The sequence below is a fragment of the Fukomys damarensis genome, unplaced genomic scaffold, assembly GCF_012274545.1.
Source record: "Fukomys damarensis isolate Sample0158 unplaced genomic scaffold, DMR_v1.0_HiC HiC_scaffold_20, whole genome shotgun sequence".
NCBI lineage: Eukaryota > Metazoa > Chordata > Mammalia > Rodentia > Bathyergidae > Fukomys > Fukomys damarensis.
In genome coordinates, this window is record NW_022900932.1 from 33200450 (window position 1) to 33226851 (window position 26402).

A 26402-nucleotide genomic window follows, 5' to 3' on the forward strand; every position below is an offset into this window, starting at 1 on the left:
AAAAAAAAAAAAAAAAAAAAAAAAGGATGTGTATGTTTGGTATACAAAACCAAGAAAAAAAATAAAAGTTAAATAACAGAATACAAAATATGAATAAGATTCAATTTGAGGTTTAAAGCTCAACTTATAGCAACAAAAACATTGACTGGGGTAAGATACAAATATATACATCTAATAACTTGCGACATGAGGCCTAACAAAAGGCTTTCAGTCCACACAAGCAGACATATAAAATGAAGATTGTAAAAAAAAAACAAAGACAGAATGCCACACAGTCATGAGAAAGAGGTTTCAGTGGTAGTGTGTCTTCAAGACATTTATATTATTGCTGATAATATGATATTTATCACTCAAGAGACCTTAGGCTATTAACATAAAAAGTGATTTGCTAGTGAATTAGCAAAACCAGATAAACCCTCAAACCTATTTAGCAATTTTCACATTTGGAAATACATCTCCCTGTTACCTTCTGGTAAAACTGCATACTTAGTAAAAGATAATAAAGTCAGTGTTTATGATTATTATTCATTAAAAACTTGCTTTCAAAGAAGAAATTCATTATTATAAGTACAGTTTTTAAAGATTTGTTGGTGGATTCTGAAACTTTTATAGTTGGATTTCCTGGTTGAAAAAAATATATCACAGGAAAAAAATCTGAGTGAAGGAAAACTGATTCCAGTTTGCCTCAAACCTTTAGTCATGCCACTGTCACATATGTCCCACTCATACATGAAATACAAACAGTTAAAGAAGTTTTACTTTGTTTTGTATTGTCATATTCTTCTGAAGAAATAAACAGCTCAAAATTGGAGAGAACAGAGAAGATGGGAAAGAAAGGGATGTATGGATGTGATTTAAAAATAAAGGAGTATAGATTTGTATTGATTATTGACTAGTAGATGGAATTAATAGATTTTTTTGCTTGTTACACTTTTGAAGGGCCAAGATTCCTTGTTCCAGGTAATAAAGAAAAAAGACAAAATATTTCTAGGGATAACTAGAAGCATAATAAGCCATTAAGTGCTTCAGGTCTTTAGTCTCTCCTTAAAGTTAGGAATATTTCAGTACACTACTGGGATGGTAGTACAAAATTTATGATCCTGCCTGTTTATCTGGTATAAAAAGCGTTGCTTACCTTTCATTGTGAAATAATACTTTAACCTCAAAACAATTGGAGTAAAAATACTTGGGGAAAACATAAGTGGAAAATTATAAAGAAGACTGCAATCTAAATTTTGTTATGTTCAAGTTATTCAGTAAGCACTTATACAGTGAATTATGTGCATCAAAACAATTCAGACACACAGAAATACAGAAAATAGGAGATTACATAGATAACTGTACTATAATTAAAAAAAAAAACAGAGGAGGTACACATTGGGCATTCATTAACCCATGGAGAGGAATTGAACATGTGGATCCATATTTTGTGGCTCAGAGAAAATTCTTTAGAGCCAATATGGCTTAAACTTGTTCTAAAAAAATCACTAAAAGTAAATTGAATATGGAAGGTTTTCTATACTTTTGATTTCATGGATTCCATATTTTTTTTCTGAAAAAAACTTGGCATATGTGATTTTTCTGTTTCAATTTTATAAGAATAATTTTTGAACAATTTTAATATTTGTTGGCTCACAAATCAAGTGGCATTTTACCATTTTCTGCTCACAGATGGAACAAAAGGCTGGGAAAGTTGCAGAATTAAGAGAAGTATGTTTGGTGATACTTCCTCATAATAAAGTCCTTAAAAGCTTGAAAAGATAGCATAACCATTGTTTTGATTTTGTGGCTTTTATTATATATAATGAACAAAACAAACTTGAAACTATGAAAAGTATTAAAAAATTTGAGTTATGGAAAGGAGGAAAAATATCGTCATAAATAGGAGAAATTTTAATATCTGTTTGTCAAAAGGCAACAACCTTACCAAATATCTTCTCTGGTGTGAAAAACTAAAAGTGTAAATAAGATCCCAATTGTGTAACTGATAATGTGAAATAGGAAGAAAGGGGCTGAAGGTGTAGGGGAAGTGAGAAGGGTAAGGGAAAGGTAATAAGGGAAAAGAAAAAAAATGTTGAGAAAACAGAAAAATGGAAATAATGTTTCTGTAAATAGGGAAGGGAGGAGCGGGTGAAGGAAGGGCAGGGGTATGGGGAAAACATGAGAACCAAGACCTGTCATGTAAAGGTACAAGTTGTCAATGATGAATGTAACTGCACTGTATATCGAAAATGTACCAATAAATTCTATGAGAAAAAACAAATAAAAAAATAAAATCTAAAAAATAAAAGGTAGGGATGTGCTGATGAGCTTTCTTCATGCACAGAGTTGGGGTTTTAAGTTTACAAACATTAGTAATTCATGGCACTTCATTTTTCATGTATCAGAGGACTGTCTAATGACCTCAATCTCAGATGGGATACTTTTAAAAAATGATAATAGTGAGCAATCATTTTTCTATGTTTCCGAGCTTATTAAACTCTATACATTTAATTTCATGAAGAGCAATTCCCTTTTTACTTAAAAAAATCTCTGTAACTTTATAAAGCTTTTAAGTTTATATTATTGGTAAATATGAAACTTAGCCAATTAAATTAACATTTCTGTTATAATCTCTAAACACTAGAATAAAACCCAATATGTTAATAGTTTACAGTGTTACCAACTGTAACATGACAGACAAAACAAGAAATCTAAAGAGCAAGAACCAAAATGAAAATACATTGATGGGAATATAAATCATAACTCATGGACTCATGTAGAATGTTTTAAAATTCATCTCTGATGAATCCAAAATGTTTAATATTCTCTGGCTCTTTCCCCTGCTAGCATTTTCTCAAAGGAGAGTACAGTAGTCAAGTCCTGATATTATTCTTTAAACCTGTATATTCAGCAGTCTCAATTCAAAATTTATATTCAACATTTCTTCGTATCACTTTAAGATTTCTATCACTTAGAGAATAATTATAAGTGATAGATGTTCAAGGGAGGTTTACCTTTGTCAAAGAAAAATGCACCCACTCTAAATTTAATCATGGAGAGAAACGAGTTCTTCTGTTTAATCTGAAGTTTTCCACTGGTACCACGTGAGTGGTCTGCATCAGGACAGCTGTCAAGAAAGAACACAGAGTTAAAAATAGAGTCTGCATCATTAGATTCTAAAGCAAATGTTTTATTTCACCCTTCCCAGACAAATTAATTCCTTTCATTTCATGCCACTCAGCAAGTTCTATCCTGCTACCTATGCACTGAGCACACATTGGAAATGTCTTGTGTTCCCTTTGCTGACAACTTGCTTTCTTCCTGTAAGGATTACCATGACGAGTGACTTGTCCTGGTCACTCCTGTTTGGTTTATCTGAATTGAGTAATGTAGTCTAATTTATTACTGAGAACAAACCTCCAAAGATTCTGTCTCGTGTTACTTGTTTATTACTTGTTTATTCATTTATTTATTTATTCAACAAATATTTAATAAAAGCTGCTCTTTTGCATGCCTAATCTGGATACAGAAAATAAAATAAGCAAAGAACAGTATGGCACATATCAACGGGGAATTTTGGTAAAATAGGGAAATATTTAAATAAATATTCACTGTGTTGAAGTGATCTGAGGTACATAAATGTATTCTGTGCTAATTTGGGTCCTAAAGGTCATGGTTAGATTTTAAAAAGTGACAACTGCTTCAGTTTGGTGAAACAGTAATGTATTACTTTCAATAATGAGAGTCAGGAAATTTATTCTTTTGTAACAAGGAGGTCATTAAACAGAGAGCTTAGACACCCAAAGTTTAATAAAAAGGAGCGGGGGAGACCTTTGGTGATATTTCCTCCTGACTTTCTTAACCAGAGTAATTGAAGAATGAATCAGGGCTCTGGCCCAGCAAGTTGAAACTCCCCCCCATTTGGTGCAGGAAAACCGTAGCCTTATGATAGACTCAGGTACTAGTGGTGTATCTGGAGATCTTGGATCACTGATAAATCTTGGAACAGTTCTCTTCCAGTCAGGGAAGTAAACTTACGTCAGGGAATTCTAGACAACTTCTCCAGTAAGTGGGTCCAGGGCCTTGGACTTTCCAGGCCTAACTTGGTATATTCTTGCTTGTTATTGAGTATACAGAGCTTTCATAGAGTATATCTATACAAATATTTCACTGATTTTTAAAAATCAAATTCTTAATAATCAAAACATCTTGTAGTGCAAGAATTGTTCTTGAATCACACAATTGCAAAATAACAAATCGTAGAGTTATATGCTTTCAGATACAAACAAATTTAAGGAACAATTTGAGGAATAAAATAGAGTGAGTTTCATGTATTCTTAAAAAGCACCAATTCCACAGTAAAGAGCGTTCTTAAGGCGCCATAATAAAAATGGCATTCACCACAAAAATGGTGATGGTTCAGGTAGACCAAGGGTAGAAAGTAAGACAACAGTGAAAACCCAATGAGTTGAAAAAATTCCATGTGAGCATCTGGTCTTTCACGTGACCATGTTTTCGGAAACAATAATTGTCAAAATAAAATGCTGAAACAATTGGATGAGGATTTAGCGTGTGTGGGGGGAGGGATTTTTTTTTCTTATTTCTTTTTCTCAATATATACTGGAGAACAAAAGGAAAGGGAGAAAGGCAAGTATAATTGCACTTAGTAGACATTAGGGAATTGCAGTTATTCTGTTACAAATATGGCTGAATTATATTTGCTTAGCTCTATTATTCATTGTTATAAAAAATCACCTTTCTTATTTGGTAATTATGACTTTTTTCCTAAAGAAAAAAATATGTAATTGAATTAAAGTCCAGTGGTTCGTGACATATTAATACACGCTCATGAAAAGGAATCATGTCTTTCTTTTCTTCTCTTTTTGATATTTGCTGTGAAAAACGAATAAAGAATTATGGTGTGTCCACTAAAAGATGAAAACGAAAGGTTACACAGTCCCCTGTTGATCCACTAGGTGTGTGGCCTGTATATTGCAGTTGCACTCAATTTTATTGGATACTTCCAATTTTCCAGACAATATGCTATGTTCTGAGGAGTCAGTGATTATTAGGTCATGCCCTCAGTATGGTAGGATCTAAGGAATTTATGAGGAAACAGTCTTCCTGTAACTGACTGCATGCTTTAGTGGTAACAGCAACTGCAGTGTATCGTACCTCAGAGATGGAAGAATTGGTGGGATTTTGAACATCTCTTTCTATATCAGAGAACATAGTATTCAGCACACAGTTGTTCATTATTAGGTTCTTGCTGTCTGACATTGTACACCATGATATAACTTTTTATAAATTGATATTCCTTATGCTTTGTACTGTCTTTCATTCTCCTATCTTCCGAGTAAAGTGACGGGGTGTTGGAGGAAGAACATCTCTGAGAATTAAGTTAAGGGCATAGAATTGTGCTAAATATTGTACATGGACTACCTCACTCTATTTTCATGCAGATCTTGACGTTTAATTCTTTTTTTTTCTCATTGAGTTTATTGCTACATTTTAGGTATACGGTACAGTTACATTCATCATTTGGATCTTGTACCTTTACATGACAGGTCTTGGCTCTCATTTTTCCCCTTATTCTGAATTATAAAAAATATTTAAAAAAATAAAATTTGAAATTCTCAACTTATGTTTTAGGCATAAAAAGACATATTCATTTATTTACTACAACCTGGGTATGATAAGTTTACTAGAAGATATAAAATATAAGTGTATTTTAATTGTCACCACTTAAAATAGAGAGGAAGCTGAAACAACTAAGTCAATTTCAGTCCCCTTTAGAGAAGGTTGTATTTCTAAAATCATGTTCACAGAAAATAGATACCCAATCCTCCTTTGATTTTCCTGGTGTAGATTTTCAACAATGTGACTATTTTTGTGGCACTATTTAATTTCACATTCAATACCGAACACTGAATTACTATATTCTTTTTGCTTCCTAAGCTACTAGCTTTGTATTTCTCTCTCCTGCTCAGGAAATATTAGGTTTTGTTCTTCAGTGATTAATTCTGGATAGAGGATTACTATAACCTCACATTGAGGAAAAGTGTTTTTCATTTGTCTCCTCTGTCTTTACTACAGATTTCTCTCTCTGTAAAACTTGAGATTGTTTATTGTTAACAGATGTGAAGTCTAATGGGATTATCCAGTTTAGCTTAATCTGCATATATTTAGAAAGTAAATCTGAACATTTTTAGAAAGTCCATTAATCTGATATAACAAAGTGTGTGTTGTATTTAATGTTAACGGAGCAAATTCTGTATTCATAACATATATACCACAGATTCTTAAAGAAATAGTTTCACATGGGACAGAGATCTCCACACCTGCTCCTTATTATAAGGAAGAAACAGCCCCATTTCATACCAGAAAAGATAACTCTGTCCAGATTTGAGAGGATCGGAGCATGACCTAGTTTCCTTAAAAAGCCATGCTTTCTCAGACTCCCTGTAACTGTCCATGGACCTGACATTTCTTAACACTGTTTACAAGAGACTGAACCTTCTCAAAGTATTGCAAAGCTTAAGAAGCATTAACACACTATCAAGAAGTTAGTTAATTTAACTTGTTGCATTAGCAACAAAGGAAAATATGGACAGTTTATAAATACATGGCTCAAACCAAAGGTGGTAGTGCTTAATATGTAATAGGTGTTAAGTGTTTATCATTATAAAAACTGATTTTAAAATATCTCTTCTATTTTTCTCATACCTTATCTGCACTCTCCACTTTGCTTTACGGATACACCCTTACCCTATTTCTGCACTGTACTTCTCGTGCTCGCCAACAAGGTACAAAACTCAAAAGGGCACACAGAAATTTGTCAAGGCTAAGAGAGTGAAATGTGCTGCAGCGGTGTCAAAAAATGTAGATCACACAAAGGAAAATCATTAGTTTTGTTTCTTCATTTGTCTGATTTTTCAGTGTATTTTTGTTTTTTTCTTATTTTGATGTACCTAAATGTCAGCACTCCAAAGACAAATAAAAAACAATCTCCATTCATTATGCTGTTATGGAGCTGTTATTTTAAATTTTTCTTATTTAAAAAGCTGTGATTGAATAGATCACAAAACTAATTTGTCACTCTGTTGTGTTAGTTTTTCATCTGAGATATCTTATTCCTTTTAAATATCACCATACTATTGAAGCTAAACTAAGTTAACTTAGATGGAGAAAATACTTTGAACAGACAAATTTTTAACTGACACAGAAACATACAAATTGTAATTAGTTTTAATTTATTTTCTGTTTATATGTAAATGCAAAACATGTTGTTGGACGAATTGTTTATTGTACAACCTTACATAAGTGGACAGAAATCAAATATTTTATTATGTCTTTATACCTCAAAATGTAAGCTCATGATTCAAAATTAAAATATAGTAATACAAATAATGTTAAATAGACCTCTACCACAGAACATCTAGTAATTTTACAAATCTCAAGTTACAAAGAAGAAAAGAAGAGGAAAAAGCCTCACAGGGCAAGGGTTTCTAGGTTTGTATTACTTTTATATTTGTTTAACTTTGGAACATAAAATTGCTTCCTTGACATATATCAAATTTAATAAAATCAATAAAAGGGAGGCCTCTCTATCTTGTTAAAAGAGATGGAACAATGCCATAATAAAAAGCAGGCAAAACATATGCTCCAAAAAGGTCAGGCATATAGTAGTCATTATAGTAGTCATATGTCATTGACTAAAGTGCACTCAGAAGGAATGAGTCAGGCATTGCTAATTCTACAAGGTGCCTGGGCAGCTTGTGGTTTTAATGATGTAAGAGAGACCAAGCTCTTCATAGCCTCCTGCCAAATGAACTCTGTTATTTAAACAACTGTGGAACTCTGCCAAGAAATGCAGAGGTTCAGAACGCTGTGTATCGATGCAAACATGAGGGCCCATAGAATAAGCATTTTTTACTTCATTTTATTTTTATTTTTCATATTTCCTTTCCATTTTTCAATAACAACAAAAAATTCCAACTATAGAAAAACACTCTAAGAGAGAACGAAGTATTCATCACATTGCTACTAACACAGTTTGGAAGTATGTGGCATAAGTATATGGATTTAATATGTTTCATCAAGCAATAAGAAAATACAAAAATAACTTCAACTTACCTTAGGTGTAATGAGCAATGCTCTGCAACATTTTAAAATGAATGTTAAATTTTAACGTTTCATCTTCATAAGAGCCACCTACTCAGTTGTTTGGTGATGTGACTACTACCCACAAGACATACTGTAGTATATTTATTGCAATAGTTACTCTTCTTTCAAAGTCACTCACCTTTATGGCATCTGTCAATATCCTTCTAAAAGGGCACCTTTTTCCTAGCATTTGATTAGAAAAGAGCATTGAAAATACAAATATCTGACAAACTAGAGAACAAAGTATAACTTGAAGGATTAGAGATAAAACTCAGTATTTGCTGGATGGACTAAATATATGACTATGGAAATACAAGAGCTTAATTTAGTGCTCTAGTCCATAACATGAACAAAGTGCAGCCCAAAACTGCACATTTATGGTTGTTCTTAAAGCCCTCCCTTTCCTCCACTTCATGCAAACAAGTAGCTAATGAGAAGGTGAAACCATAAGCTTACATATCAAGAGCAGATTGCTGCTTTAACCTAATTTAATAAATTTTAACCTAACTTTTAGGTTAAAGGAACCATACCTCTTTATGAATGGCATTTGATACTTCACTTGAAAATGACATTTCTCCTGGCTTGTAATGGCATGTACTGGCTGCTTCAAATAGGACAACAAGAACTACATCTATATTTGTTTCTCTTACCCTAGGCAATGTTATGTGAATGAAACTTTGAAACTGTCTAAGTCCAATTCTTATTATCAAGATATAAAACTTAATTCATTCCTGATGTATAAGTGATTTTTTTGTTTTACATATATTGTTATTGTTGTTGAACTTGTATCTATGATATTTTGAGCTTTATAGAGAAACTGCATTATTATATTTGTAAGAAAAATGTGAATTTGATATTGTCAATAGGTATATTTGGTAAATTTTATTAATAAATATTTATCTTGAAGATTTTCAGATGAACTGTCTATACCACTTAATAATTATGATTCTTCCAAGCACATTTTTATATAATTTATTCCCTGAAGTTTTGATGATAAATGACTACAGATATTTCACTCTTATTTGCTCAGATCTATTTAATAGAAGAGGCAATAGGACCTTAATTATATTTTTGACATGTATTGTCATGTCATTCTCAGTGGGATTTTATTACAGAAGTAATGGACTGTGATACCAATCGTATAAGGACTTGATAAGGATTCTATGCACATTTCAGATAAATAGCATTATATATTAAAATGACACAAAGAGAATAACTCTGAGATTATGTGATCATAAAATAAAGATGTATATATCAATTATTTTAAAAGAATGATTTGTATATTATAATCCACATTTTTAAGAAATCAGATAATCAGCATATATATCGCCACTAAAAGATGAAATTCTCTTTTTAAAATTTTTATTGACATATTAATTACACACATTATCATATATTAATGTAACATTTGTATACATGCACACATTGTTCATTGATTAAATCCAACCTTACTAGATTTTTTGTCAGGCTGGTTTGGTGTTCATGGATTCTCTCAGTTTTACTGATCTTCAAAGGTCTTTATTTCTTCATTTCTGAAGGATAGTTTTGCTGAATATAGTAATCTTGGCTGGAAATTACATTTTTCAGAACCTAGAATTTGTAATTCTATTTTCCTAAACCCATAGTGTTTGTGATGAGAAATCTGCTGTGGATCTAATAGGGTTTTCCTTAAATGTCACTGGGTGCTTTGCTGGTGGAGATTTAAAAATTCCTTATTATTCTGTACTTTTCACAGTTCAACCATAATATATCACAGTAAAGTACTTTTCTCCTCATGTCTATTTGGGATTCTGTATCTGTACATACATGTTTCTATCTTTCCTAAGATCTAGAATATTTTTCTACTATTATTTATTGGATATATTTTATATGCTTTTAATGTTTATTTTCTGAACTTTGTGCCAATGATGCAGATGTTTGATGCTTAATTAGTGTCACACAGTTTTCTGTTTGTTTGTTTGTTTGTTTTTGTTTTCTTACTGGGATCAAGCTCAGGACCTTGTACTTGCCAGGTAGGCACAGCACCACAGATCTACAACCCATCCCTGTCTAAGTGCCATCTTCCTTCCTTTGTTCCTTCTTCCTTTCTTCCCTCCTTCCTTTCTTTTTTCTTTTTTTTGTCTGAATATAATATTTCAAATACCTGCCTTTAAGCTCCAATATTTTTTCCTTCCACTTTACTTATTTAATTTTTAAGATTTTCATTTCTAAGATTTGCTTGGAGCTCTTTCAAAATATCCCTTTGCTGAATTTTTTATGTATCTCCTGCAATGTCTTACTGATTTCAACTGTCTATCAACTTTTCATGGATCTCACTGAATTTTTAAAAAAGATATTCTTTTTGAATTCTCCGTCAGGCATTTCATCCATTTTGATTTCTTTGGAATCTATGTTGAAATTCATGCATCTGAATTAGATATCCTTACAATTTTATGAGATGTCTTCATTCCTAAGACTTTATCTTGAAAGTGTGTCTTGGGGAGTCAGTTTGTCATGCCGTGTTGGCTTTTTTTCCTAGGCTGCACATTGAATGGTATTCTCCCTGCAGCTTCTTTGACTGACTAGAGAATGTAGGAGCAGTATGCAGTACAGTAGAATGGGAAAGACCATTGTCTCTACAAGAATAAGAACACTGTAGCAGTTCAGCAACATATGCTGTCTACAGCACAATTTGCCAAGTGTTTTCTGTGCAGCTTTTCCTACTGGGAAGTGGTGGCCCTTATCAGATGATGAGGGAATTCTTTAAGCATTGTTAATGTTAACTCTTTCACTTGCAAGGGTTTCTGGCACTGGCTGCACCAATAGTAAGGAGGAGCCTGCAGTACTCATTCTGTGACCAGACAGGTCACGGGTCCAGGTGCTCTATGAGTAGCTGCAGAATAGAAAGTACAGCAGCTCCTCAATGGCCTTTGTACCAAGCCCTATGATAAGCCCTGTCATGTGATCAGATGAGGTGCAGTGTCAGCCTGCAGTCATGCTACGTCTCTGCTACTGCCTAGGAGTGGAACCATAGCGCCCACAACTACATGTTCCTGAGAATGGAGTGGTAGCTGGAGCATGGCAAGGCCATAATATCTTTTCTGCCCTGGTTTTTAAGGTACATGAGCAAGGTGTTGGGGAGAGGGGCGGTAGGAACCATGCGTGACTGCCTGCTGTCCTGCCACCAGAGTGAATCTGTACGGGACTGGCATATACACTGATCCCTAGAGCATCTAGATTCAGATATTTCTTTCTTAAAATGCCTCCTGACAATAGCTTTCTGGTAATTCCCTGGGAGAGGATTAGAAATCCTTTTTCCAAATTTAACCCGTTGTGCAGAATCGAGGTTCCTTTTATGATTAGGCTATAAACCTGTAAGAGTTGTGAAACTTTCCAATAGCATTGCTAGCGTCTATGCCGATAGAGTTTGATGACATGCTGTCTTCCGCATTTACTCCTACAGAGGAGGGGCTTCACCATCCCCAGCCCAACCCACAAGCCTCCTGTATCTCAAGATGCCATAATGCTGGGGTGGCAGATTCCAGAATAATTTGCTTCTCTTCCTGTGCCATTGTCATAATTTGCTTCTGTTCCCTGGAACCTGGATCATACAAAGTTTCCATTTTGTCCTGCTGATTTCCATCCAGAGTTCTCCCGCTGTCACTCACCTGAAAACATAGCTATAAAGTGTCACCATTGTATAGATTCTTTATTGTGGAAGAACAGTTGAGTGTTAGGTCCCTCACTTTACGCATTTTGAAGTCCACCCTCATTATAAAAACCATCATCCACATTTAAAAGTTGTACTAGAAATAATTTATAGAGACGATACAAGTTGGTGTGCTCTGTAATAAAATTTTATAAGTAATAATTCAAGAAAACAATCCTTAACATATATGCTTTGCTGTATTTTTATGTCCACTTGATTGCTAGCATCACAAAATCAGGATCACAAATAATATTTAGCAAATGCCAACATGTAGTGCTGTGCCTGTTAATAATTACTATCTCAAACCACTGGAAAATTATATGGTGACCAATACCAAGCTGATTCCCAATCACAATGTAAAGAGCAATGTTTTTAGACAATTCAGCTTCACTATTTCGAGATAAAAATATTTTATGAAAGAAATTTTCTATATTAGAACTGAGATATAAAGTGAGCTATTTTAGACTAATGTCCACATTACGGTCCAATAGGATTGTGAAACTGATGCCAGGCATACCTACTATTTAGTGATTGTAAATGCATGTTTTATGCGTATGTGTTTACTGAAATATTAACATTTAATATCAACACATTAAGTCTTTTGTGAGTATATATCATTTGATTTTTTTTCTCATGACAAACTATGCAGGTAAAATTGAAGAATAATTACTACAATAATTAAAAAGTATTCGCAGGAGGCTTTGAAGAAATGTCTTTATTTAAGAGACACAACAAAGTATGAAAATTTTAAGCAACTCAAACTTTTGTGTGTTCAGATGGGTATTTGGAAAATATTTCAGTTATTAAGTGTTATAAGAACAATAAAATTTTAAAATACTAATTTATCTTTATTCATAGAGTATAAATAAAACCATTTCCCTTAGATTTATAGATTTATAGATTCATTTTTTACACCACTAGTAGCAGTTGAAGAACACAGATAGTATCATTGAATCAGAAATAAACATTTCTTTATTCATCCTGGTGATGGACAATAAAATGGAAAATATTAAAAGAAAGAAATTAAAAATGTTTAAAACATCTTTTTTGAAAACAATTCAGCATGAGAACTTAACACTATTGTAATGTATTAGGCTGCAACTTAGAGCCACTTAAACTTTATCTCATCTCTACAAATAAATACTGTATATAATTTATTTACAGCATGAACCATTTACAGGAAATCAATATAGGTGAATTACTTTTCATGAATAATAATTTTTCTGTTGACAGTAGTTCTTTTTAGAAAGATTCTAATGTCAGTCCTGTTATAAATGTGCTGCATGATCTTAAATGGACCACTATCTTGCAGAGAAAAAATTTTGTACTCCCCAAAATTCAAGGTTCAATCCTCATGATCTCCAAATTTTCTATTTCGGTGATCGTGTACCTATGTCTCTACTTTCTTGGCCATGTGATTTTACTTTTAATCATATTCTAAAATTAACATATAAATGAATTCTCCATTTTAACCTAACATGTTTATATATTAAAAATGTGAACATGACCCTGGGATTTAGCTTAGTGGTCCTGCGCCTGCCTTGCAAGCTCAGGGCCCTGAGTTTGATCCCAGGTACCAAAAAAAAAAAAAAAAAAAAAAAGTGCACACATTGTCTTCAAGCTATGATTATTTTCAGAACTACACAAAATATCTTAATTATTTCTTATTTTTATATCAAGGCTAGTAAATATTTTTGAATGTCTTTTACTAAGAGATGTGAGTTGCTAAATATCAGACAGAATGTCAATTACTTTATAATGCAATTATATCATATATTATACAATATTTTATAGTAGACTATTATATTATACATTATGTTATAACTGTATTATATTACAATTAAATTGTAAGTATATTATATCAATATTAACATTATAATGTATTATATGAATATTATATTGTTACATTACAATGTGAATTGTATCATCCTAGATACTAGTTTATCTTCTGCCAAATGCTAAATTAGAGATGCCAAAGCCAACACAATGTATATTTTTAAAATGTAAAACTAATACTAAATAAGTCTTTAATGAATCAATTATGTTGACCTTTGCCAAACGACTGCAGTGTGAGCCAGGAATGGTGGTTCATGCCCGTAATGCCAGCACCCTGGGTTATAATGAATTTAAGATCATTTGAACTACGAAACATGACCCTATCTCAAAATCCCAACAAGGCTAACAGAAAGATTGCAATGTAAAATATATTACCCTTGCATTTTTTAATAACTTAACATACTAAGTATATTCATAGAAAAATATTTTTTCTGTAAATTACTTTATTACTCAAGTGTTACCATTATACTCTACATGTTCAGGCATTTATTGCATAGTTTTAAATTATCAAGTCTAACCGCGGTATGTCTTTATCAGTTATCCCCAAAATTCTTGTGAAATTTGAAAAATGTGCTTCCCAAATGATCCAATATATGGATCTAAAAGAGTGAAAATTTAGTTATAAATAACAACCTTTCACTTCTACACACACATACCCACATTATATTTGTCTCTATCTATAAGAATGTATGATAGAATTAAAATTATATCAGCACTAAAAGCTATAAAGAGATATTTGTTGTTTATAAAATGCTTTGCTTTATATATATAATTGTTTTAATTCAGGCTTGCAAATGCCTCTTACTAAATCACCCTTTTTTATTTATAGGAGTTCGTGTTGTCATGTCTCTAAACTGTGATCCCCAGATGTACAAGCAAGGTATAGTATTTTTATTTTATATTTATGTAAGCATTTAAAAACTTATGATAGCAGTTCAACAACTAAAGCAAACAGAAGATTGTTGGGTTGGAGAGCTAAGTTGTTATCATCTGTGTGGCAATTATGCGAGATTGTTCTCTCACATAATTGCAAAATTATTTAAGTAAAAATGTCTTCTTTTTGCTCGTATGTAATTTTATGCAGCAGAACAAAAAATGTTTGACTTAGATTTTTTTGGTATTCAACAAAATCTCTTGATAAATGTCATGGGTCAATTACAATGCAGCAATTAGTACAAGGGAGGGCCTTAAGGTAGAAAAATTTGTTCAAGTTCTACAGCAATAGAAGACCTTAGGAAAGAGAAAGTCAAGGAAAAATATGAAATCTAAAGCCAAGGTATGCAGAATGTTAAGAGACTATTTACATATATGTGTAGCTCTTTATTTTCAATATATAATTATCTGAGTCACAAAACATAATAAATACTAAGTTGAATGTAACTATTCTCGAAGACTATAAATTAATGGCAGAAATATTGTTTATTGCTTCTAATATTCCAGGGAGAAATGTTGTCTTTAAGAACAAAACATTTTGATATGCAAATCCATTTATTTGTGGCCTTTTATTTTTCTGAAGAGATTTCTGCTGTGAATGTGCTCCTGCCTGAGGGCTTGTTAAAAGACCGAAAGCAAGGGCAGAAATGATGAAATCTGAAAAGTAAATGCCAGTCTACAAGGGCTTGGCTGTTAGGAAAGTTGAACTGAACTATAGGAAACATTTTTTTGGAAAGGTCTTATTGGAGTGACTTGGGGTTTACATCACAAAAGAAACAAAATCTGGTTCAAAGAGCTGAGCTTCTTTTCTGCAAGGAAATCTAGTTGATCCTTAATGTGGGAAATAAATCAAGAAAGAAGCATTACAGTTCATTATTTTAGTCACATTTCTGTTTTGAGTTCTCAGAATTTGCAGAAAAGTCAACAGGTGGGCAGCAGTGTTTATACCTTTTCAGATTTTGAATTTCTTTGCTATTTCACCTCCGGTTCAGAAAGGAGGTAAAATTAAACATGAATGCCTTCGGAATGCATATCTCTTAGTATAATAAAATATACTTTAATGTTAAATGAAAAATATGTTTGCCTCTGTACCAACTATTTTGATTCTTTGGAAATAGACAGAAACTTTTACATGTTTTTACAATGGATTTATCTCTAGTGATTATATAAATTTTAATTGTAGAGTCATATTTAAAGAAAAAAAATTTGACTTCACATTTTTATTCCAGTGCTATATATTTCAAAATAATAAATAATTCTTTAATCCTTGAAAGAGTATCTTGCAATAAGTAAGTCCCAAGTCAACAAGTATAAGTTTCAGAAAAACATTCTTACATACCTTAGAAATGCATTCAGTTGAGATAACTATGATTGATGCCATCAGGTAAATTACTAAAGGATTTTTTATTATTGTATTCCCCGACAAACGCAAGCAAAGTAAAGAGCAAAACGTTTTTCTCTGTGTTACTTAGAAAAGAGTCGTCATAATTATTCAGTAGTAGTGAAATTCCTCAAATATTTGGCTCACCTCTTGTCTTTGAGGTCTTTGAGTATACAATCAAAGCTCACGTAGGCAGTCAGCTCAAGAATTGCACTAGTTTCAAAAGTATTCTGAGTGGCAAGACCAACCTTCTCAATATCTGTGAGAATATATGGTATGGGTAAACTGTAGAAATGTAATCACTGAGGCAATCAATTGGAATGTTTAAAGATGAGCCCTTTATTACTGACTTTTAGGAGAAGAAAAGAGAATTCTGAATATCCCCAACTCAAATGATCAGCATGTATTATTATGCTACCACTATCAGGATAAAATGAAGATACAAGGTGCTTATTCATATTGTTCATTCTATGAAGCTGTTTTCATATACTTATTTATATATATACATATATATATGTATATATATAATATTTAAAAGATAAAAATGCACATCATGTTTTCTTATCTGAATTTTTATTCTTGATTCTGCTGTCAAAGTGATGAATATGTATAGATAAGACTATTGGTAGAGAATTTCTGAGAGCGGTGGAGATAACAAAATACTTAGCATTCTCAGAAGCAGATGAATGAAAAGGAAATCTTCTGGTTACATTTGGTATTCACTTCTTTTAATCAGTGCTTGTAAAATAGGCTTAGAGAACATTTTTTAGAGTATTTAACATTTACTATTTCTTTCAAACAAGTGCAAAGAACATTAACCAATCAATATGTGCCAACTTCGGCTAATTTCTCTCATCTTTTTATAATGTTTCATTTTAAGGCCTTTCTTCATTTACGTATCATTTTTATTTTTTCTTTAATATTTCTTATTGGTACATTTTAGTTATACAATACATTTACATTTATCACTGGGATCTTGTACCTCTACATGACAGATCTGTGTTCTTATTTTTCCCTTTTCCCCTCGCTTCCCTCATTTTTATTTTTTTATGGACCTTGGTTTCTGGCTGTCCAGTGGGATAGCTGGGGTTTTAGCACAACAATTAAAACCACTTTACGTGTTAATCTAGTTACAGGTTGCAATACAATCAAATATTTTTAATGATTTGAATTTGAAATTAAACTTTCAGGTCAACCTGAATGACCTCTTGATTCTGTATTATTTTTCCTGGGTTAAATCTGACTAGCCTGTATTACCTTCACTTTGGGTTAAGTTGTTCACAAAGTACCTTCTCGGTTCTGTTTTAACTACCATACGTATCATTTCAGGCCTAGAACAAGCCCCGATTCGGAGAGCTTTTCCCTACACAGTACAGCCTTGCTAACCTGACGTTTCTTTTCCCCTTATCATATGTGATCCACAAATAACCACTCATTATCAACTCTTGTCTTCAAGTGGTACCTTATGAATGCTCTTTTTATTGGTACCGGGGGTCGAACTCAGGTCCTTGTGCTTGTGAGGCAGACGGTGGAACCACTGAGATAAATCCCAGGCCCCTGAAGGCTCTTTATTTCTTCATGACTTTTCATAGCCTTACAAGTTTCTGCAACTAGATAGCAAGTTTTTCATGAAACTTCCATAAGAGAGATGAAATAAAAATGTGTCTAAATGCAAATAATAAAAATGACCACGTTATATGTATATGCCTAGCAAAATTGTGAAAAAAATTGAAGGATGATTTATTAAAAGAAATACTTTCTTATGAGCAGTAAACAAAGAAGTTTGAGATGGTATAACGCAGTTTTTCCAGGGCCTGCAAGCTAACATGAAGGGGGAAGAAGTGATATATCACAATGAGGTAATTGATGTAGAATTTGTAAACTTCTTTTCTCTACTATGTTGCTTTCTAAGAATTTATCAAGATCCAGCTTTGATAGCTCTACCTGTTGGAGCTGTATTCATAGTTAGAAATTTCATAATAGGTTTACTTATAGGTTATTCTATTATATATAATCTAGGGCTTTTTTACCCTCTGTTTTGTAAAATGAGAAATAGTGAATGTTTGCAAACTGAAATGCTTACAACATATTTTTTAATTTAGTCTGGAAATTACACAAGATCCTAATGAGATAATTAACAATGTGAGATAGGAAGAAAAGGGCTAAAGGAGTAGGGAAAATGGGAAGGGTAGGGGAAAGGGAATAAGGGAAAAGAAATAAAATATGAGAAAATGAAAAAATGGAAATAAAGTGTTTGTAAAGGGGGAGGGGAGGAGGCGGTGAAGGGAGGGCACGGACAAGGGGAAAAAATGAGAACCAAGACCTGTCACGTAAAGGTACAAGATCCTAACGATGAATGTAACTGTACTGTATATCTAGAATGTACCAATAAACTCAATAAAAAGAAAAAAATTAGTCTGGAATTAAAAATTTCAGTTTTTACTTTTCTGTTTTCAGTAGTATTTATATATTTTTATAGAACCATGCACACACACACACACACACATTAATACACACCAAGACAAAGTATCCTATTTAAAGATAAATTACTCAATTAAAATTTAAACATCATTAGTGAGAATACTGAGATAGAAATTCAGGCTAGAATAGCTTCCCTTACACAAAGGAATTACATATTAAATACTAGTATACTTAGAGAGTTTACATAATGCTTAGTAAATATATTCTATTAAAATCACAGTAACATTTATAACATTTCTTACTTATAGTGCATAATAATATATAAATTTGAATTGCATACAAAATATTGAGTATCAATTATATTTTTGTCTTGATGTGAACTATTTAGAAAAGATACTTGTTCTATGTTCTGAGTTTTATATATTTCAAAACTTTGCTCCCCAAATGATCTCATGAAATATTTTTGATAAAATAGAATTTTAAGCTAAAACATTTATTCCCTTGTGAAATCTGCAGATATTTTTCTAATATATTCCAGACTTTCATGATGTAGGTAGTTTAGGAGCCAATCTAATTCTTTTATCTTTGAGTGATTTTTCCTTTCAAGCCTTGATATTTCTTTGTCATTAACATTTAAAATTTCAAGAGAACACATCTTATATAATGTTTCTCATTACATTTACCTGAAAAATCAATTCCTAAATCTAATACTCTCTTAACAAGGAAAATTTTCTCATATTTATTTTTTTTCTATTATCAATCTTTCTTGTTCTCCTTTCCTTTAATTTATCTAATTCATAAAAGGAAGATTCCTGAGCTAGTCTACATATATCTCAATATTATTTCTTTATTTTTTGGTTCATTTTCTACCATTTTCTTTTAATTTCTGGTGAATTAATGTTTTCTCTTCGACTTTCCTAGCTATTGCAGCCCTTCTTTCAGTTACATTTCATTGTTTCTATCAGTTGAATTTTACGATCTTTTTAACTTGGAATCATTATATTTATTGAGCCCACATCGTTCTTATAGCTGGATTTTACACTAATGTATTGCCAGTATTAAAATATGGGTCTTCACAGTACAAGAGATTTCTTCTACCACTTAAGCATCTATAGTCTTATTAGAGAGGAGAGTTTTAAAAAAAAAAGCATGGCTTTAGACACTATTTGTTTTTCTCCACTACTGTTCGATACGACGTTCCCCGTCCTAGGCCATGTTATATGAAGTCAATCTCAGTATGGTTTATGAGTTTATTAGGACACAGTAGTGACCTACTCCTCACTCTGTAATGTAGTGTGATTCTATGCCCCGGTGCCTATGATTAGTAATGCACATTTCATAGCCTACTTTAAGGCCAACCTGTACCTGGTACTAAGATCTATTTGGTCCACTCATTAGATAGATTATTAACTAAAATGATGGCTGTGAATCATAAGAAACCATAATTGCTAAGAACAGCTAAAATGTAGAATGATCTTTTTGACATTAATAAAATATCTAGTTTATTTTGACGAGGCTTCCAGAGTTCTGGAAGGCACATGAGGGTCAGAGATCATACTTTGCCTTTGGCATTGACCTCATTTATATAACAAATCTCCCTTCCCAGACTTTGTTTGCATATACCACTCTTCTATTTCACTGGTTTTTCTTCTCAAAAATACTGCATGTATAAGGGAGGAGTCAGACATTTATTTCCCATAAGTTTACAGTCAGATGCAGCAGTTGTAATAATCTATAAAAAGACCATAGACTCAGATGCTTTCACACAAATCAGGGGTGAAGATCAAAAATTCTCAGTAACCTGACTTGTAAATCTTTGGACTCACATATTAAATGGTTTTTATGCTAGAAACTAAAATTTGCCTGTTCCTTCTGTCAACATACCTTCTTAAGTATATCCTAATCTTTGCCAGCAAAACTGATGTTCTGAGTAAAGTAGGAATGATGCGTAAGTACCCAGAAAACACAAGAAAGCTCATAATTTTCAATTGCTTCTTGAAGTTTTGACATATTATTAATATATTTTTAACAACTCTTCTATTGCACTTGTCAAAGGACTACTCACAACATCAGATAAGTTCCCTTCCCCTGACAGTACTTTTCCTATTTCCTTTTTTTTTTTTTTTGTCTTTCTTATCCTTCCAAGTATGAGGCAGTGGTTTTATGTTATCTCTGTATAACTAAGCACGGGTTAAAGTGTGTTTTATCAATGATTGATTTCATGTAGCAATAAATTTTATAAAAGAAACAGATTTTAGGACTGGAGAAGTTGCAGTTACAAAGGCAAACATGAAAAGAAAACTACATTTTGATTTAATAATCTTACAATCTAGGCCCATTACTGGATATTCTGTGTATAATGATGGAAATTATAAATATTTTAATTGATAAAACCATATACTGTACAGGTGATGTGATACTCCCATCTACCCACGTTCTCTTATGGTCTCTTCCATCCTTAACATCATAAAGATCCGTGAACGTCAGTCCTATAGCCTAAAAGAAATGTCCTCTTTGTGAGATCTATGACATTTAGAGACAAGTTATTCCTCTAATAATTCCCCATCCTCATAATACCAGCAAAAATCCATGACTATCTAAGTGAACACTATGATGATTAAAGTTAAACGTGGTTGTAGAGTTGAATTTTTCATTGAAATTTTACATTTTATATTTTGTGCGTTTTGCTTTTATTGCAGACATCAAGCTAGATGTTAACTCAGTAGCACACATCCCAGCTTCTACATATGCACTACACAGTTATTTATACTAATTAAATATATTTAGATATATATCATCTTTCCTCTTTATGCTCTGTTTTTGTGACACTATTATAACATTTTAGACTCAATGGTGGATGATACTTACTTTGAAATTTTTTACCAAGCATTCAGAATCAAGTTCAGTTCATAGCCTCTAAATTCATCGGTGATATTTCTACACTGAATACCAGAGGCTACTTTGAGCTGTTGTTTGTGCATTGTTTTAATATCGCACATTTCACTGAAAATGTGCATTCACTTGATCTAAATGTAATTTCAGAAGGCAATATTCTTATTAGGAGCTTTTCCTCTATGATCAATCATGCAATAAATGAAGTGATAAACATTCTGTGACTTTTGCTCAATTGTTATTTCATTCCCTTTTTATTTCAAGATAAATAACCTGTGGAGGTTAGCTATGAAGTGCTTTGCCCTCTCCTATTTAAATGTTTTTTTGAAATGTTAGGCTTTTTTCCCCCTCACAACAAATAAAACTCATTGCTCATACCATATTCTCTTTGAAAATAGTAAGAACTATTGATTCAATATGTTTAGTATATTAAAACTGTATCTAGTATTCTATCTTGTGCCTCTCAAAATCATCACAATAATTTCTGTAGTTTATGGCACTGAATCTATCATTTCAAAATATCGAGACTCCTTCAGTGTTCACCAGTGGTCATACTACAGGCCCTGTGGCTTTTCCATGTGTTGAGTTATCATTCTCTTCTCTCATACAGGGCACAGAATGATAGAGGTTCCTGTGCCATTCGAATTTGGCATATCTAGGTCATGGTCAATCACTGGCATTTACTATTCAAAATGTTCAACAATTTAGCAATACTTGGCTTTTATTTTCTTACTTGGATTCTTATGTGTGTGTGTGTTTCAGGAAGAGTTGAATTTTCCATTTCTTCAGTATTATGCTATCAATAGAATATGTCTAACATGTGCTGAGTACTTAGTCTTCCTAACAGTCCACAATACAAACATCATTCCCTTCTGTGCTGGTGTGCATTGTACTCCTAATGATTAGGAAAACTGGTAATGTCTCTTTCGCATCAAGGATCATTACTCCCCAATTTTATTTTGCTGTTGATAAACCACACTAATAGTAAAAAATAGGAGTTCTTAAATTTTGAGAGTCATCAGTTTTTCAATGAGCCAGGATACTGGTTCATATTATGTATAGCTTGGCTTCTTTCTGTAATATAGTTATGTTAATATATATGGCTCATTGAAACCATGATTAATAACACTTGTGTTAAGTTCATCTCATGCAGTGTTTAACAAGAGACCATATTCTAATTTTACCAAAAAAAAAATTAAAAGAATTAAAGTCAAACTACAGTTTCAATAAAATTATTTCAAAGTGGCACACTGAGGCACATGTATTTAAAGTGTATGAAAACTGTTAAAACATACTAATAAAATAATACACTTCTCAGAAGGAAAAGGTCTGAATACTCACTAGCCATGGATACATATAAAGATTTAAAAAAACATGAAACAAGAACAAACATCCTTAGGTAAATAAAAATTAAATTCCCTGGACTTCTATTAGAATGTCTAAAATAAATAAAATGACACACTGTATTGAGATATAATTTTTTAAGTTTCTTAAAATCATTAAATATTTATACCCACCATTTGATTGTGCCATTCCCTTGGAAGAATTTTCCTCTGGGGAATAAAAACCTATGTTCTCACAAAGACAAGTGTACCTGAATGTTCACAGCAGTGTTATTTGTAATGGCACCAAACTACTAGCAATCCAGATGATCTTCGAGAGATCTCTAAACAACTCACTTATGACATATCAATGCATTGAAAAATTATTCATCAGTGAAATTAAATGAAATGTTGATACAGACAAGAGTTCATCTCAAAATAATCACATAGAGTGAAGTAAGCCAGACAATAGTGATAGCACATGCTCCATGATTCCAGTGACATGTAATTCTGCACATCTCAAATTGGAGTGACAAAATCATGATTAGTGCATGGTAATGGAAGGAGTAGAGAAAAGTAGGAGGAGGCAGAGCTTCCACAAGGACCTAGCAAACTTTGGAGGGATATGTTCCTTATCTTGATTGTGATGAAAGTTTCATGGTGCTTACATATATTCAACTTGTCACATTAATTACACACTTTGCATATATGAAATACATATCAATTAAAATGCACCAAGGCTACTTTAAAGATACTCATTATGGACTAACCATAAAGAGACGGGCAAAAATATGAATAGAAAATTCTTAAATCTTGTTTGTGGGGTACCAAAATCATTTCTTGTTGGGAGTTCTAAAAATATACATAATAAAAAAATTTACTCATTTTTCCATTTTTGATTAAAGATAACTTATCTTTTTGCATGGAGTATACTCTGTCCTACATTAATAGTTTGTTGTTTCACCTAAAGAACTAAAATCGTGAAAGCCAAGTGAAAAAAAGGCCTATCCTTTATTCTTATAAATGAAACCCACCGCTTTCTACTAGCATCACATGATAATCATTGTGAATGCTCAAATGAAAGGTCTATTCATTTCCAAAAAATCAAAAGTCATCTTATTTATGTTTAATAAAGAACATCTTATTATAATTCATTACCTTTTAATTCAATACTATATTGCATTACTCTTTGGTCTAAGCTTTGACTTCATGATTATTTTTAGTTTTTTGTTTTCTTTTAGTCTTTGTTTTTTTTTTTAACTACTGGGGATTGAATTGAGGACACACTAAGCCACAGCACCGATCCTTTTTTTAATATTTATTTCAATGTATTTACATATTTTATTTTGAGTCAAAGTCTCACTTTAAGTTGTTCAATTGTTCAGACTTATCTCAGACTTGTCCTGCCTCATCCGCCCCAAGGGCTAGGATTACAGTTTTATGCCATCTCACCAGGCGTGAGTTTTCTTTATATATTCCTAAAGTGTTACCCACAAAGGAATGATCAAAACTGGTTTTAAACACCCTTATACATAAATCTTTTAATTTGAAATCGAAGAATGTGAGCCTTTTAATTTACAAAGGTCACGTAAACATTGTACCCACAAAACTGTTTTTGAAGCTTTTAGACACTTCTCTTTCCATGTGTTATGATGAACTTATCAGTTCAGTGTATTGTATGGTCAAAGGTAACGATCCCCATATTGAACAAACATCTAGCTAGTGTCCATTGATTCCAAATTAGTGGATGATGAATCTTTTTGGATACTTTCAAAGATGGCTGCCAGCTCATGGCTAGACCCGATCTGTGACTGGAATTCGCTCATCAGCGGAGTCTGCTTCCAGAATGGTTGGCAGTGCCTCTGCTGCTCTCATGGAAAATCACTTTAATTCATCTTGCTTTTCAAAATCCTACTTTACTGAGTTTGCCTTTACCTTAATTTTACAAAACAGAAAGTTGTCGTGAGTATAACAAATACACAGAGACTATTGATTTATCAATTTTTGGTGTTTCAGCTGAATTGGATTCACTCTCGAAGTTCAAATGAGGTGTTGTCCAAGTGGACTTAGCCTCACTCTGGTCTGATTCCTATGAATCATAGAAAGACAGGAGATGCTCCTCTGCTGAGCTCTCCCTATCCCACTTTCCTGGACAGTCTCTCTTGGGCATCTGGTAGCACTTGGGCATGAGAAACTAATACAGCTAATAATAAGCATGTCTATAATTTTAGACAGATCAACATTTTTCTTATAAAAAGTTTGATTCATACAATATATCAGTTAAGACTGTCGTATAATTTGGAATAAATTAAGATTATTTGTCTGTGTAAATGAATAATTCATAATTTAATAAACAGTAATTTCCTATTGCTTTCCTATCCAAATATGGGCTGGAATAGCAAAAGCCTATTTATTTCACATATTTCCTAAGTAAATAGATTACACAGAAAGAAAAACATTATAACTATATCACTTTTGAAGCAAATAAGTCACTGGAAAAATAACTGAAACTATCTAGTAATTCTTAAGTATATTTTCTGGAATAGAACTTTAAGTAGGGGAGTGTGATACAAGTCAGATAATTGGTTCTTAGGGAGAAAAGCCAAAAAACAATCTCCTGCTAGGAAAAGAATAAATATCTTTCACTAACTATAAATATATTGTCATATTTGTATATAATTTAATTTACTGGTATTTTTGAATTTCATTTAATTTTCTGTGTAATAACCTATATATTTGCAATATATAAAAACAGTACTAGAGAATGTAAATCATTGAACTGTTTCTTTTGAAAATAACTTCTTACTAAATTCAGGAGTTAAACAAAGAGGGAGGGTCAGAGAGAAAGAGAGAGAGAGGGAGAGGGAGAGAGAGAGAGAGAGGGAGACTCTTCTGTTGGGTTTATTTAGGATAAGTTAATTATTTTTTCCAAATACTTTAATGTTAAAAATGTATAATTATGGCATTCCTCATTATTAAGGAATTATTACTGGATTCAGCCTTTCAGCTTCACCAGCCAGTAAAAACAAAAACTGCACTCACATTTTATTTAACACCTAAATATCATGTCTTTTGAAATCTCATTCTTCCTAGTTGTAAGAATTTTGTCACTACTGAATTTGCATTCTCTGAATTTTGTTTTTCAAATATGCCTCTATTGTGCAGTTTCAGCTCATGTGGAATATTAAGAATCATAATCCACTAACAGAAAGAATCCTCTATACATGGGATTTTACACAGAGCCAAATATAAAAACATTCAACCTCAGAGTGTGCAATCATTTAAAAATTGTGTTGCCTATCTGTTAACTGTTTCACTATTGATTCTATATAGTGACAAGGTATCTGGAATGATACTTGCATTTTCCCTTACCTTTTTTACTCCTTTCTCTTTTTATTCTTCTCTACTAGAACCCATTTTCATCTTACTCATCTGCTTGTAAGCAAAGTTAACAAAATTCCATACACTCTCATTGTTTGCCTTCTCAGTGGAACGGTTATTCACAAAACTGTTTTTGAAGCTTTTAGACACTTCTCTTTCCATGTGTTATGATGAACTTATCAGTTCAGTGTATTGTATGGTCAAAGGTAACGATCCCCATATTGAACAAACATCTAGCTAGTGTCCATTGATTCCAAATTAGTGGATGATGAATCTTTTTGGATACTTTCAAAGATGGCTGCCAGCTCATGGCTAGACCCGATCTGTGACTGGAATTCGCTCATCAGCGGAGTCTGCTTCCAGAATGGTTGGCAGTGCCTCTGCTGCTCTCATGGAAAAT

General features: G+C 32.5%; 1 long non-coding RNA gene across 1 annotated transcript in view; it reads left to right on the forward strand.

The window, feature by feature from the left end:
* The window catches only part of LOC109118281, a 226495-nt gene that overhangs the window by 174931 nt on the left and 25162 nt on the right, over positions 1–26402 (forward strand). The window contains exon 2 of the long non-coding RNA XR_002025599.1: positions 14502–14552. This is a non-coding gene — a long non-coding RNA (uncharacterized LOC109118281). The remainder of the gene's footprint in view (positions 1–14501; positions 14553–26402) is intronic.